Source organism: Miscanthus floridulus, chromosome 13, assembly GCF_019320115.1.
Source record: "Miscanthus floridulus cultivar M001 chromosome 13, ASM1932011v1, whole genome shotgun sequence".
Classification (NCBI taxonomy): Eukaryota; Viridiplantae; Streptophyta; class Magnoliopsida; order Poales; family Poaceae; genus Miscanthus; species Miscanthus floridulus.
This window is the reverse complement of record NC_089592.1, coordinates 34,695,076-34,709,270: the sequence shown is the minus strand read 5'-3', so window position 1 is coordinate 34,709,270 and position 14,195 is coordinate 34,695,076. Positions and strand designations below refer to the sequence as shown.

The following is a 14,195-nucleotide window of genomic DNA, read 5'->3' as shown; positions in this document are numbered from 1 at the left end:
AAACCCAATGTTCTAGCCCCTAAGTGCACAATGCTAAAAAACACCTTTTAATCAATAGTTGCATATTCCCTTAACCAATATTACATATCATTATAATTGGTGGTAGCAAACTAAGAAAGTCTAACCACATGCAAAAACCCATTGGTAACAAGGAACAAGGATCAACGTCTAGGTAAAACCTTAGCTTATAACAGAATAGACACATGCACATGAATATGTTGTATTAAAGGTGAATAGGTGTAAGGAAACCTCATATTATACTTGCCTTGTTTGTATTCTTGCTAGTTTTGGTTTTCAAAGAATAACACCTGGTCACCATCATCTGCACATGATATAACATGAACTCTTTAGTTACCACTTTTATCTCTTCTACTTGTGTTTAGCCTGTGTGTCCTATACCTTCCAAGATTATCTATAGGCTAGATAGGATGGGCTCTAGGTTGCAAAATTCTTTCTGGGTTGAGGCTAAGTTAAGCTAACTAGAAAAACTTAAGTGCACATCTTGCTTGAGTAGTGTATAGTTTTTCTTGTGGTAGCTTAAGTTGAGCCCTAGGTTTGATGTTTGGAAATTAGACACCCAATTCACCCACCTCATGGGTGCTCACATGGCCTTGCACCAACAAACAATTCAACCACATTGTCCTAGGTCCTAGGACCACCGGAAATGGGTGCTTGAAAGTGTGGCTGGCTCGATCTGGCACTGGTGATCTGACCAAAAGCACCGCTACTAGGAAGCGAATGTCCTCCAAACCCTAGCTGGTGCCTCCACCTCCACTTGTGGGACAACGTGACGGGGAGGAGGCAAGGTGCTATATGGTGGTGGAAGATGTGGACCGGTGAGATGATGTCGGATGGGATGGGGGCGAGGTGAGACGAGGCGGATCGATGGAAGGAGAGGGAAACACGAGCTTCCAGGCACAGTTCATGTGGACATCAGTTTTTTGTTAAGCAGGAATGGTGAGCATGGCATTTTGAGGAAAAAAAATCACACGACACGCATGAGGTAGTGTGATAGGGTGTGGCACATGGGTGACGTACAAAGAAAAACCAGCTACGTGGAGGGAGGGTGTGCGGAAAGAAAAAAAAATCGGTGGTGTGAAAAAATTAGTGGCTGTGAAAAAAAATCATCCAGAGGGAGTGTGTGGTCAGCGCTCCATTTCTCTTGCTAGATAGACGATGATATCTTGGTCTTTTTAGTTGTAGAGATACACTAGCTTTTATTATCCCTAGAATGCAACCCTATACAATTTAGAGATCAATCCGCGCTGTACCTTATTTTAAAATAGTTGCATTCCTTTTATTCTTGACGATTTGATGCAAATATACAGAAGAGGCGTCTGGACCGATCTTGGAGTGATGGTTGACAACATAAAGCCGCTCAAATGAGTTGGACGATCGCTTTAATTTGGCACATGACAGTTTCATGGGCACCAAAATTTCTCTGTTTTTTCTCTTTACCATAGTATGGTTTACCTTTGGCCATGCCTTTGAAGTAAACTTGGTACGTACTACTCACTTTAATTAACATCCATGAGATTAATTATAGGCAGAACTGAGCTCAGCTTGTGGCTTGTACTCCGCACCCTGTGCTGCACACAAATCTACCTCGGCTGAAGCTCTGAGATGGACATCTCGTTCTCTGAAACCGCGGCCGTTGAGCGCTGCTGATCGCCAATCAGCACACTGTCAGAACTCCAAGAACCGGCTGTTGGGCCACCTGAGGCAGCAGCAGTGAAGCCGGAGCTGAAGGCGAAGGCTGGCCTAGACGGGGTTCGCCTGTCATCGGAAGTGGAGGTCGGACTGCTGAGCATAAGGACCACAGCAGAGGCGTCCGGCCGATCGGCCGGGTTCTCTTGGACGCATAAAAGCCCGATCTCAATGCAGTTGAGGACCTCGCTTTCTGAATACCCCGATTCGGACAGCAATGGGTCAACCACATCTGCTGTCGAACCTGTTCTCCACTTCTCCCAGACCTGCATAGACCATTGATTTCATATATGAGTATGTATATGAAGAAATACATGGGACACGGGAAAAATCATTTAGCAAAATCGCACACCTACATGGCTCAGCACAGACACGGAGTCTATTTCAGAGTCGTATGCACAGTTGTTCCTTCGCCCGGTCACCATCTCCAGGACTATAACACCGAAGCTGAACATGTCTGACTTGGAGGAGACGTGCCCCCAGTAGGCATACTCCGGGGACATGTACCCGCTGCATGCATCAACAATGTGCTATCAAGATCAGCAACTAAGAATTAATCGAGCTTATTGACTAATTATATCGATTGGCACACTCTGTTAGATCTTGGGACATACAGGGTTCCGACAGGTCGTCTTGTTATATCCCTAGATTGGTCTCCTTGGAAAGCTCTGGCGATGCCGAAGTCTGAAATTTTAGGGTTCATATCCGCATCGAGCAACACATTGCTCGGCTTCAGATCTCTGTGGATGACCTTCTGGCGGGACTCCACGTGAAGGTAGAGAAGTCCCCGTGCAATACCGCAGATGATGGCAAACCTCTTGCTCCAATCCAGCTGCTGCCGTCTCACAGGATCTGCATCTAAGCATGTTCACAACAAGAGACTAAAATTAGAGGATCAATAATCCATGTGATTTCTCTTACTTGAATTTGAACAGTAGTTTGATGTATACCGAGAAGGAAGGTATCTAAGCTTCTGTTGGGCATGTACTCATAGATGAGTAGCTTCTCTTCTTGCAGGCACACCCCCAGGAGCTGCACCAGGTTCCTGTGATTGAGTTTGGCAGCCAGCACGAGTTCATTCTTAAGCTCGTGGAAACCCTGTGAGGAATTCTGTGAATGCCTCTTCACAGCTATCTCTTCCCCATCCTGTAATGTACCCTGCACGAAGCAGAGAACCCAGTGGCTACTCTTTTTTTTTTGAAAGATCCAAGAACATATGTTCCGGCTTTTGTATGTTAATAACAAGAGGAGAATTGACCCAGTTTATAAGAAAAACCGGATCTAAAAACCGTACAACAGCTCCTTATATCAGCTGCACAACTTGTATCACTACCTACAACTACGAGCTCAGTCACGAGCTCTAGTCCTGAAGCAACTAGAGAAAACGAGATCTACAAGGTTCTGATGGACACTGCCACAAGCCACATACAGTCTTCAAGTCATCGTTGCCAAGCGCATCAACTGGGCGGCGGCTCCAACTTCCCAAAGACATAAATGGTTGCCATCACCGAGCGAGGGGTGCTCGACGCGACGCCAAATGCCCACGACAATGCCTTCAAGAAGGACGCAACCCCAAAGGCGCTGTCATCACCGGCCCACAATAGACACGGTTTTCACCTAGAGAATCTAGCAGACTAGGTTGGGGTGGACGCCTTCAAGGGGGAAAGCGGCACCCGCAAGCATTGTCTTCCAGGCTTTAGCCCTAACTTCAACTGTAATACCGCAGTCGGCTGAAGAGCACATACGACGACACGACGAAGGAAGCACCTGGAGAACCTGAAGAAAACACGCATCTAGCCACAAAGGACCAACACCACCAACTATGTCGTGCCAGTCCGCGGCCACTTGCACACGGCAACCTCCATGCCCACGTGCCAAGCATAGATTCGGGAGGATGTAGCCTCCTCATGTGGCACCGGATCTACCACCTTCGCTGCACCGTCGCAACCCCACAGCGCTGTGTCCGCCGTGCCGCCGCATGCCCATCGCGCGAACTTGCCACCACATCTTCGCGCGGCCCTCTGCCGAGCGCGGTGGCCGTGCCTCACTGCCATCGTGCGGCTCTCACACAGCCACCGCTCGGCCCTCCGTGGCCCGTGCGGTTCGCCATGCCAGCCACCACGTGGCCCTCCGCGCCTCTTCTCTGCAGCGTGCGGCTTGCCTCCGCGCCACCACCAGTCGTCGGCCCTCTGCGCCGGCGTCATGCAGCCCTTCGCCCACCAAGTGGCCCTTCGAGCCACTCCTCCGCAGAGCGAGCTGGGCGCACCACCACGCTGCTATCGCCACCACTCAGCCCTCCGCGCCTTTGTCGCGCGTGTAAGAAAAATGGACCCTTGGCCCATTTAGTTTCGATTTTGGTGTTTGATGATCAACACAACCAAATTGGACTAATATGTTTGGAAGTGTTTATTTTGTAGTCCAATAGATTCAATAGCGGACTTGGATTTAATTGAAACAAGAAGAGTGTGATCAACACCGAAAAGAAAACATTAGAGGAGGTGTTGACAACCTAAAAGTGAAACAAGAAGTCTAAGACGCAAAGATGAAGAAGTCCGGAAGAAGGATCACGAAGAAATGAAAAAAGGGCAAAACTGCAGCTAGCATCGAACACGATGATGTGCACCGGATAGGTCCTGTGCACCGGACATGGACACCGCCATATTTTTTCAGAGACTATGCAAATCGGATGGAATTGCCCAGAGAGTACCGGACAATGAACAATACTTGTCCTGTGCACCAGACAGTGAACAGTGTAAAAACTAGTTTGAACATATAGCCGTTGGGAGGAGGGCACCGGGCTGTGAACAGTACTTGTTCTGTGCACCGGACAATGAACAATACAAGCATCGGACAGTGAACAATACTTGTCCGGTGCACATGCAGAATTTCTACAGCGCCTCCAACGACTAGTTCTAAGTTGGGGCTTATAAATACCACCCCCAACCGCCCAAATGAGATGTGAGGGAGCAAGGGAAAGCTAGTGAGGTTTGCATACCTCTTGATCAAAAGTACTTGCGCGCACCATGCTTGACTTGTCGGGCTTGTAGTCTTCCGAGACTACACCAATCGTGCATGTTGTGTGGCCGCCACCGTGTACCGAAGGGAACAAGGGCCACGACGGTTCGGCCAGAAGCTCGATAGTGAATACGGCGGGGAGCGGTTCGGGAGAGGCTTGTTGGAAGGCACACCAGAGACCCACTTGCCTGAGCTTTGCAGCCGCTGCCTGGGCTAGAACAGCCAGATCCATGCATCAACTCACTAGATCTGGCCTCTCCACGCAGATCCGGCCAGTGGAGAGGCGGATCAGCTTGCCGGAGCACTAGGGCCGACCACCGAAGGAACCATCGCTGCTGGAGTTTTTTCGGGTCCCAACTAGTCAGAGAAAACCCTGCCGTCGCCTTCCTCGCGGGATCACGGGCTTCCGGTGGGCTGCTCGGGCGGCGGCGAGGCAGGCTGGACGGAGGTTTGTGGGTGGTGGCGCTAGGGTCGGGGGTCCGCCCGAGCCGCCCCACAGGAGCGACGTGGGGGCGAGGTGCTTTTAACTCATGACCTACACTGCCGCTCATAGTGGTTACTCTTTGGGTTGGGTGTAATCTCAAATATACTTTTAGGAGGTGTGTAAATGATAGACTTATGAATCTTTGGCTAGAGTTAGTTCAATTAGCCTCTACTATTAGTTTTGCTAAAGAGGAGGATTCTTTGATTTGGCAGTTTAACTCTAATGGTGTTTACTCTTCCCAGTCCTTGTACATACAAAATTATTAATTTTAGGGGTGTCATTCCATTGTATGTGCAGTGCCTGCAGTCTGGAGTCTTAAGATTCCTCCTAGGGTTCACTTCTTTCTTTGGCTGTTTTCTAAGAATAAGTTACTGACTAGAGATAATATGAGTATTAGAAGAAAGGTAGATGACCAGTCCCTGCCTGTTCTGTTCTGAGACTGAACCAGGTAATCACACCTTTTCTTTGAGTGTGTGGTAGCTAGACAAATGTGGAGCTATATGTCTGAGATTTTGGACAGGGACGTCGCCATAGATTTTGTATCTTTACGTACCATGTGGCTGAGCAATAAGAAAATTTTAGTAGCTAATATGTTTTGTGTTGCTGCCCTGTGGGGGCTATGGAATGGAAACTGAGGAATAATCAATGCTTTTAGGGGCTATTGTGGAAGGATGGCCGTGTGGCGTGTGCTGTTATTGAAGGTAATAGCCATGATACAAAGCTGGTGTGTCCTCTGTCCAAAGGAGAAACAGGAGGAGTTCTTGATACGGCTGGAGAAGATGAAGAGTCTGCCCACAAGACCTCACAGGTTACCTGGTTGAAATAAAGTGAGTAACAAATTGGAGAGGTTCCTATTCCAAACTGCGAATGACCGGAAGAGCACAAATGTACCTGGGGAAGCTGAAGTTTTGCTGATGGATGGCACTAATGGAGCAGGCGATGTTGGAGAGTAAACGGGTCAACTTGTCTAAGTTTAGCGATGTTTGGGGGATGTAATCTTTGATCTTTAGCTCAGCATTGTTTTCTTGGTTTTAGTTTTTTTCTCCAGTTAGTATGGTTTAGGGTACTTTGCTTTAAGGTTTTGATGTAATAAACGCTATATCTGTTGGTCTTGGTACTGCAAAGGCGCGGGCTATGCCCTTGAACTCTAAAAATAGGCAAAGAACCTGTTTTCACCATTTTTCGACAAATCAGTCATATATTTTGATTGTGCATTTTAGTTAAAGTGACAACCTGATACTCTATTACTGCACAGTATGCATTCCAATTCACGATAATAGTGCATCATAACTGAAAGTACCTAGTATGTTGTAACATTGCATTTTGTGTATATATAGAGGAAAATGTACCTTGAACACTTCTCCAAAACCTCCCTCTCCAAGTTTGTTTTCATCTGAGAAATTGTTTGTTGCCGCTCTTATCACAACTAGATTAAGTTGCTTGGACACAAAATATTCAGTGTTCTCTTCTTTGCTACTATTGTTGTCTGTCACAAAAGAAATAACATATATCCGTATGGATAAGATGAACTTAATAAAGTTCAAATTCTGGTGAGAGGTTGACATTATTATTAAGTGGAATCTAGTGAGAGCATGCCCATCAAATTGAGAAATGAAATATCATTTTCCCTAAAATTTATCATGTAAGGGATGTGGGGGACAAAAACACGATCCAGTAGATAGAGAAAAAGACCCCTTTCTTGAAAATATTTCCCCAATTGAGAAAAACAATTCGCAATCCACTAAAGAAGGGCAGCACCCGGCATCTGCTTCCTTTCTCTGCCTCTTTGCACTAGGTTTACCCACCTGTGTCGTAAAGGTTGTGCGCAGATCACCAAGGCACTGTCGTGCCAAGGCTACAATCGTTGAAGATGGAGAGAGAGTGTGCGGGGTGATGGGAAGGTGGAGGGGGTAGCGGGGCACCAAGAAGCGAGAGGGAGAGGAAAGAGAAAAATTATTCGCCCCACTAACAAATGGGTCCCACATGTAAGTGGATGTAAGGGGATGGGGCTTTCTTAGCCTCCCGCATCAAACCTCCTTTCTTAACTTGGAATCCTATTTTCTCAATTTCGTTTAAATAGATTCAGGGGGATTGAGTTTTCTCAGGCTGCCGGAGATTCTCCTTTCTTAGAAGTAACATCTTGAAAAGAAAAGGCCAAGTGCAAATGCAAGTTTTTTTTAAAAAAATGGCCCATAGTTAATCTCATACTTAAATAAATTTAATGTTAATACTTTTTTATATAACTTTATTAAACTTTAAATTGTTTGGCTCCTCAAGAAATGAGAATTTACATATATTAAAAAAATGAGAATTACATCTTTTGTGGGTGGAGGCAGTATAATAATAGTTCAAAGACAACATTATAATTTATAAAGCGATATAATCAAAAATCCTTTTCATCAAAATTAAAGAGTCCTTTTGGACTCCCCATCACGGCACCCAGATTAACGAAACAACCGATGGCAAGTACTCGTAGATCTTAATTAGCTAGGAGCATGGGCGTACCTTGTGGATTTTGCTTCTGCTTGGCCTTATTTCGTCTGTACAGGAAGACACCAACGACGAAGACTGCAGTAAGCACCGTTCCAACAGCGAGCGCGACCGGGAGAGTCGTGCCGAACGTCTTTTTTCCTGCGTTCCAGCCGGTTGTTATCTTTTTTTTTTCTTTTTTCTTTTTGAGAACATACAACACCACGCACATTTCATTAGTGGTACTGTATTTCATTAGGGTTCGGTTAGCTGGGAATGGGCCGGAATTATTCAAGCACATCAAAGGCTATGTAAATTAGGCAAGCATTCCTGATGGGAATTGTTCTAGGCAACCATTCTAGCTCAACCGAACGATGCCTTAGGGAGAACAGAATGCGACTTTCTGTTGTTACATATTATATATATATATATGAACCATGCCATCTTCATCCTGTGTTGTAGCATAGAGCGAATAGCGAGAGTGTAGTCACGATACAAGGTTAGTGAGAGAGATGCATGTGATCGATTCGAGTTTTGTTTGTCTGGTTTCCACTTCTACGTACAAAAAGAAATTATTCTTTTAAAGGTAGTAGTATCTCAAAATAAAGTACCTAACAAAAATCTATAGAAACTTGTCAGCAAGGATATGGTGTAAAGTTTGGAGTAACGTTCACTAGAATTCACCTTATTTTTTTCTTCCATATATGTTTATATTGAACAAAGTCTATACAATCTCGTCAGCAAGAATATAGGGTGCTGTGAAGTTTAGATCACACAAGAAGGTTCACTAGGGCTCAATGATTTTTTTCCTCTTGCCATGTTTATAAGCAAGACATAGAAAAGTTTATTTTTCTCTTCCACTATAAGACACGAGCATAACTGCTAGTAAAACTTATATCTATCTATATATCTCTTATAATCCTCAACCCCACTAGAACTGTATCTCGACATGCCGTCAACAATCCACTAGCACATGCAATTAAGCTATCCACATCAGCAAGCGCCTCATCATTGTCAACTAACAATATTTATTATTCATATTAGCATTACCACACTCCAATTCATTTATGATTTCCGCAGCAACATGCGGGATATGCTTCTAGTATATAGTATAATGCATACAAGTTCACAAGCTCACCTGGCCGACCTTCTCCAGCGAAGGTCGTGGGAGCTGGAGCTAGAAGCGGTGGCCCATCGAGGGCCAGATCATAGTAGGGGTAGACCTCCATGCGCAGGTAGCAGTTGTAGCCGATCACAATCCCACCCCTGTGACCACGGCAGCACGACGGCAGCTGCTGCACTGAGTCATTCAAGCACTTGGCGCACTCCGCCGCCGTCCGATCCCTCATGCACTGCAGGAGCCCATACATGGTGCCGTCGGGCGCAGTGGCATCGTACACTGCCGCCCCTGTTGCGAACATCGGTGCTGGCGATGGCGTGGTGGAGCCGTTGACGACGCGCCCGGAGAGGCTACTCATGAGCGTGCTGTAAGCTGTCTCAAAGGCAGCCGTGTTGGAGACCACAAAGTCGTTGAGCATCTCCTGCCGGTACGTGTCCTCGTAGGCCGTGGATGCGTTCGTGTCGGCGTAGCTGACGAAGCAGAACTTCGGCGCCGGATATTGCTCCGTGGAGCCGTCGTCGTACCAGATGGCTGCGCGGCGGGTGGTGTTGCAGCGGCTCCTGATGCCGAGCGCGGCGTTCTGGAGGTACGTGGCGCACTGAACTGGCGTGGAGTCGCCGCGGCAGATTCCGCGGACAAAGGCGCGGTCAGTGCCGTTGCCACGGGACAGGGAGGCGAAGCCCGTGGGTGCCGCGGCCGATGGGAGCGCGTCCAGGAGCGCGACGACGTTGGACCAGAACTTGCTGTTGGTGGAAGAAGAGGCCGCCGTCGACGACGATTGGCAGTCGAACCAGGTCCACTCGCTGTCCGCGGATAGCACGACGGTGAAGAGGCTGGCCACCATGCCAAGGAAGAAGAGCAGGCCAGAGCCACGGGATGGCGACGACGGCATGGTGGTGTTCCGGAGGTGTGGCGACAACGGCACTGCAGGAATCTCATCCCACACTTGGATGATTGCACGCTGTGACGTCGATGGATGCCGGACCAACCCGATGGTAAAGACTTGGTGCATGGACTGCTCGATTGGCAAAGCTAAGACTGAACTTGCCTGATGCCGTCGACTATGACGACACATTTGTTCGTTACATCTTTTCGTAAGAATATGGCGCGCGGCGAATGGAATAGCTGTCTGGACACGTAGGCATTTGAAATATCTTTCTATCTTGGCGACTGCACTTGATCTGTAGTTGGATCCGGTGATTTGTAACAGTTGATTTGTTCAAAGGAAAAAAAAATCACACCATATATGTAATATATCTTTTTTTTGACTTTTGCTATTTGTCTACTGAAAGACTTTTTACTAAATCTGTTAGATTTATATACGTTTAATTGTGCTTTTTTGGATTTGCTACAACCGTTACTTTAACGGGTTTGTAACTACTGGGTTGTATTTATAAAAAATTTGACAGATTTGACCTCATAAAATCTTTCGATAACTAACTAGATAGTCTTTTTTTATTTGTTTGTGTGGACATGAATATTTTGTTTGGCTGTCCGTTGTCATCCGGATGTTCGTGCTCCTCTTCCACCTCATGTGGCACATCTGCCACCAGACTTATGTCTAGGGCTCCCCCGCGGTCGAATCCTGCACTGGTCTTGACCCCAGGGGCTCCCCGTGGGGCCTCACTTGTTGCCGCAAGATCACGGCAATAGCCACCCATGGTACCAGGTCCTTGCACCTTGCTTGGGAGCAAGATGTGTGGCGATGTGTGCGAGTGCGTTCGGGTGTGCCCTGCTCTCCATGCCACCTCGCCGTGGACCTCCCCATTTGCGACGGCAACGACAAGAGCGATTTGTCACATGGCCATATGGAACAGGAGAAACAAGTCTTAATAATTAAGATACCTTAGATCTTCAGCCTGTTCGGTTGGCTGGTTCATATCGTTGCTGGTTCGTGAAGAAGTACTGCTGGCTAGTTTGTGTGAGAGAAAAATATTGTTCCGGCTGGAAATTTACGATCATTTACGACAAGCCAAAGCCAAACAAATAGGCTGCTTTTCTATAGGTGGTTATGATAGTTACTTTCATGTTATTAGTATTCTGAGACAAGTGGCTCTAGGACAAGTTAATGTCTTCCTTATGTACTATGCACATTTGACTTATGTACTATGCCCATTTGATTAAGGCATTGATATGGACAAATTGGTTATGGAGGTTTGTTTTCCTTTGATTGGATTTGAGTTTCTCATATCGTCTTTTATATGCTTATGGAAGGCTATGAAAAAATAATATTAAAAATATATTATGTGCAAATGAGTAGGATTAATTGGAGCTTTGTGATTGCATTTGGTGAATGTGATCTCCGAGTGCTAAAGTGACCAAAAATACTCAGTGCTAAAGTGAAAAAAAAACACGGTAAATGCAGCCATTACCGTGATGCAACTGTCCGTTAGCATCTCGCTTCCAAGTGAAGATAAGGGTACTCCCAATGCTAGAAATTACCATAGTTTTTATAGCTTCGAGACCCCACCACTAGAAACCATCATTTTCAAGTAGCTTCTATGGAGAAAGAAAATTAATACGCAACACAAACAAAGGAGATCAAGTGTGGCAATCCAACCATATATGCTGCACCCACATTCAGAAAGCAATACGAGATACGTTCAGAAACCATGTGGGCAGGCGGCAGCGCTGCTTCACGGGCTGCTTCACAGTTAGAGATTCAGTCAACATGTTCAGTCAATATGCTGAAGAGAAACATGGTAATTACAAAGGAAAGACAAATATGGCATCTAGAGATCACGTTTGACTATACCAGGTTAACTTGTTGTAAGTCTGCACAAAGCAAAAATATTCAGATGCAGCATCGTCAAAATGTTCAGATGCCGACCAGATGAGTCCCTTTACCATTTCAGAACTGTTTGCAGTCACAGATCCAAGTAAATAAGCAGTACAAATTTAACTGCATATTTGAGCAGCATATTAGTGAGAAAAATCAATCTCATAATCATCTATTTGGCATTAGGGTCTTGAGCACGAGTGGTGTCATGACCCAATCATGACATGTTGCTTATCATGCTCATCAGATGTATTCTAATCTTAATTGAAGTTCATCTTGTGCAAAACCTAAACCAAGATTGCTCACTGTTGGTTCTGATGGAGAGTCCGTCCTGCCCCGACGGAGAGTCAGTCAAGCCACTTAGACGACCTGACAGAATTCAGTTTCTGTCAGCGTAGTCAATACCCAGCGGAGAGTCCGCCAAACCCGCGGATAATCCGTCAGTCCATCCCATGCAGCAGAGTTGAGGTGTCACTTTAGAAATCCCTTTGGCCCCACACCATAACACACCTGTCCACTTCGTGTTACCCTAACCCTAAAGCCATAGCCAGCACACACGCTCATTCTCACACTTCCTCTCTCTCTAGTTGTTGTTCTCTCTCTGCTCTCTCTCTCACCAAAGAAAGCAAAAAGGAGAAGGAAAAGAGGGGAAAGGAGAAGGGAATGGGGAGTGCTGCAGCTGGAGATCACCATGGAATTCACCTAGGAGTCGAGCACCACAAGAGGTAGAGATTGGAAGAGGGAGGAGCCCTCTTATCCCCACCATTTGGAGCTTGGAGGTGAAGGGAGCAAGAAGCAAAAAGAGCTAAGTCGCCGAGGGGGAGATCTAGCTTCTCCATCATCTTGGGGAGCTTGCAATCCACTTTTGCAGCCTTCGGTAAGGATCAAATCGAGCCAAGCACCAACCTTTGCCTCACATGAGCACAAAACATAGAGATAGCAAGTTTGTGACCTACACTACTACAGAAGTTAACTGTAGGGGCGGCTCTAAAGCCTTTGTAGGGGCGACTGTGCCAACCGCCCTTTCCAGGGTGTTCCTACAGAGGGTGCCTCTGTAGGAGCGGTTTCCTGACCGCCCCTGCAGTGCCCTCTATAGGGGCGGCTGGTGTTTTCAGCCGCCCCTGCAGTGCCCTCTGTAGGGGCGGCTGGTGTTTTCAGCCGCCCCTACAGTGCCCTCTGTAGGGGTGGCTAGTAATATCAGCCACCCCTGTAGTGGACTTCTGTAAGGGCGGTTGTATCACCAGCCCCCCCTGCTGTGTGTATTTGTAAGGGCGGTTCAATCAAGAACCGCTCCTACAGTGGATTTTCCAGCAAAAAAAAATAATTCAAATTCAAATCTGACCACATATATATATAATTCAAATTTGAATCTGACCGCCACAAATATACATATATACATCCACAAACACATGACCATTATTTAGAACATCATCACACATAATTCACAAAAGTCCATCATTACGACATAATCCATTATGAAGTCTATCATTATAACATAGTCCATTAAGAAATCCACAAGTCCACATGCAAATATTGTGTCACATAAGCTACATATTTGTCATGCAGCTCGATGATTTTCCACACGAAGACCTAAAAAACAAGAATAAATGTAAGCTAACATAACACACAACAAAAGCAGAGTGCGATCAAGATACACACCTATTCCTGCATGCCAACCATATCCTTCTTCTCTGGTTGTAAAAGCAATGAATTGTAAAAATAATAATTTAGGGAAGATAAATCAGAAAATTAATCAAATCAAATATAGCAAGAAGAATCAAACAGCTAGGTGGCAAAATATCAAGCATATAAAAGTGGTAATGTAAAGAAAAGGACGGGGAAATGGGAACTACTTAGCAACCTGACAATAGAGGTTAGATGAAGGTTGTTACAAACTATTAATGTGGAGGTTTTGTTGTTTATATATATGAATCAAAAAGTGAATAAAGGTAACATAAATAATTTAACAGCTAAAGAAACATTGCACCTTCTTATTACTAGCAGAATCTTCTGCTTGCTTTACCAAGGCTGTGCCTTCATTTGTAACATGCTGCGGACAAATATAACTCAATCAGAACTGAATATCATGGTTCAAAGGAATAAAATGAGTGAGCTAAAAAAGAAAAGAGGCACCCTACAAGGGAAATTATTACCGTTTTGAACATGTTAGATATAGGCTCCAGACCGCGGGTGATTTTGGAGAAGAGCCTGTACATCCTAGAAAGATCCTCAACCTGCAGTAATAGAGGGATGCAGTGAATATTCAATACTGTTAGGAAGTCATTCATTAGATAAGGTTTTCAATCCAACCTTATCATCACGAAGCAAAGCAGAACATCCAGAATGCTCCTTCTCCAACAGCGGGGTTGCATACTGAGCAAGCAATTCATTTTACACTTTCTGTCGAAATTCAAGATTATAACAATGTAAGGATCATACGGGAAAATATGTCGAGCACTATTCCTGCCATAGATAGCATCGGTTAGTGTCTAATTCATGTCCATTAAAATGTGCTGCAAGAATACAAAAAGGTACTCTCTACATGATCTATAAGAAATGAGCTGCAGTGTACAAAGAATGGGCACAGAATTGTTTGTGAGGTAGCTGGGCCAATTGTTCCA

General features: G+C 45.6%; 1 long non-coding RNA gene and 1 pseudogene across 1 annotated transcript; both read right to left on the bottom strand.

The window, feature by feature from the left end:
* Positions 1-1,396: 1,396 nt before the first annotated feature.
* On the bottom strand, positions 1,397-9,898 carry LOC136501477 (cysteine-rich receptor-like protein kinase 15; annotated as a pseudogene).
* Positions 9,899-13,561: 3,663 nt separating this feature from the next.
* Positions 13,562-13,971, bottom strand: LOC136500402 (uncharacterized). The gene is made up of 3 exons (XR_010770021.1): positions 13,885-13,971; positions 13,728-13,808; positions 13,562-13,624 (listed from the first exon to the last, which is right to left on the bottom strand). It is a non-coding gene; the product is annotated as an uncharacterized lncRNA (long non-coding RNA).
* Positions 13,972-14,195: the final 224 nt, after the last annotated feature.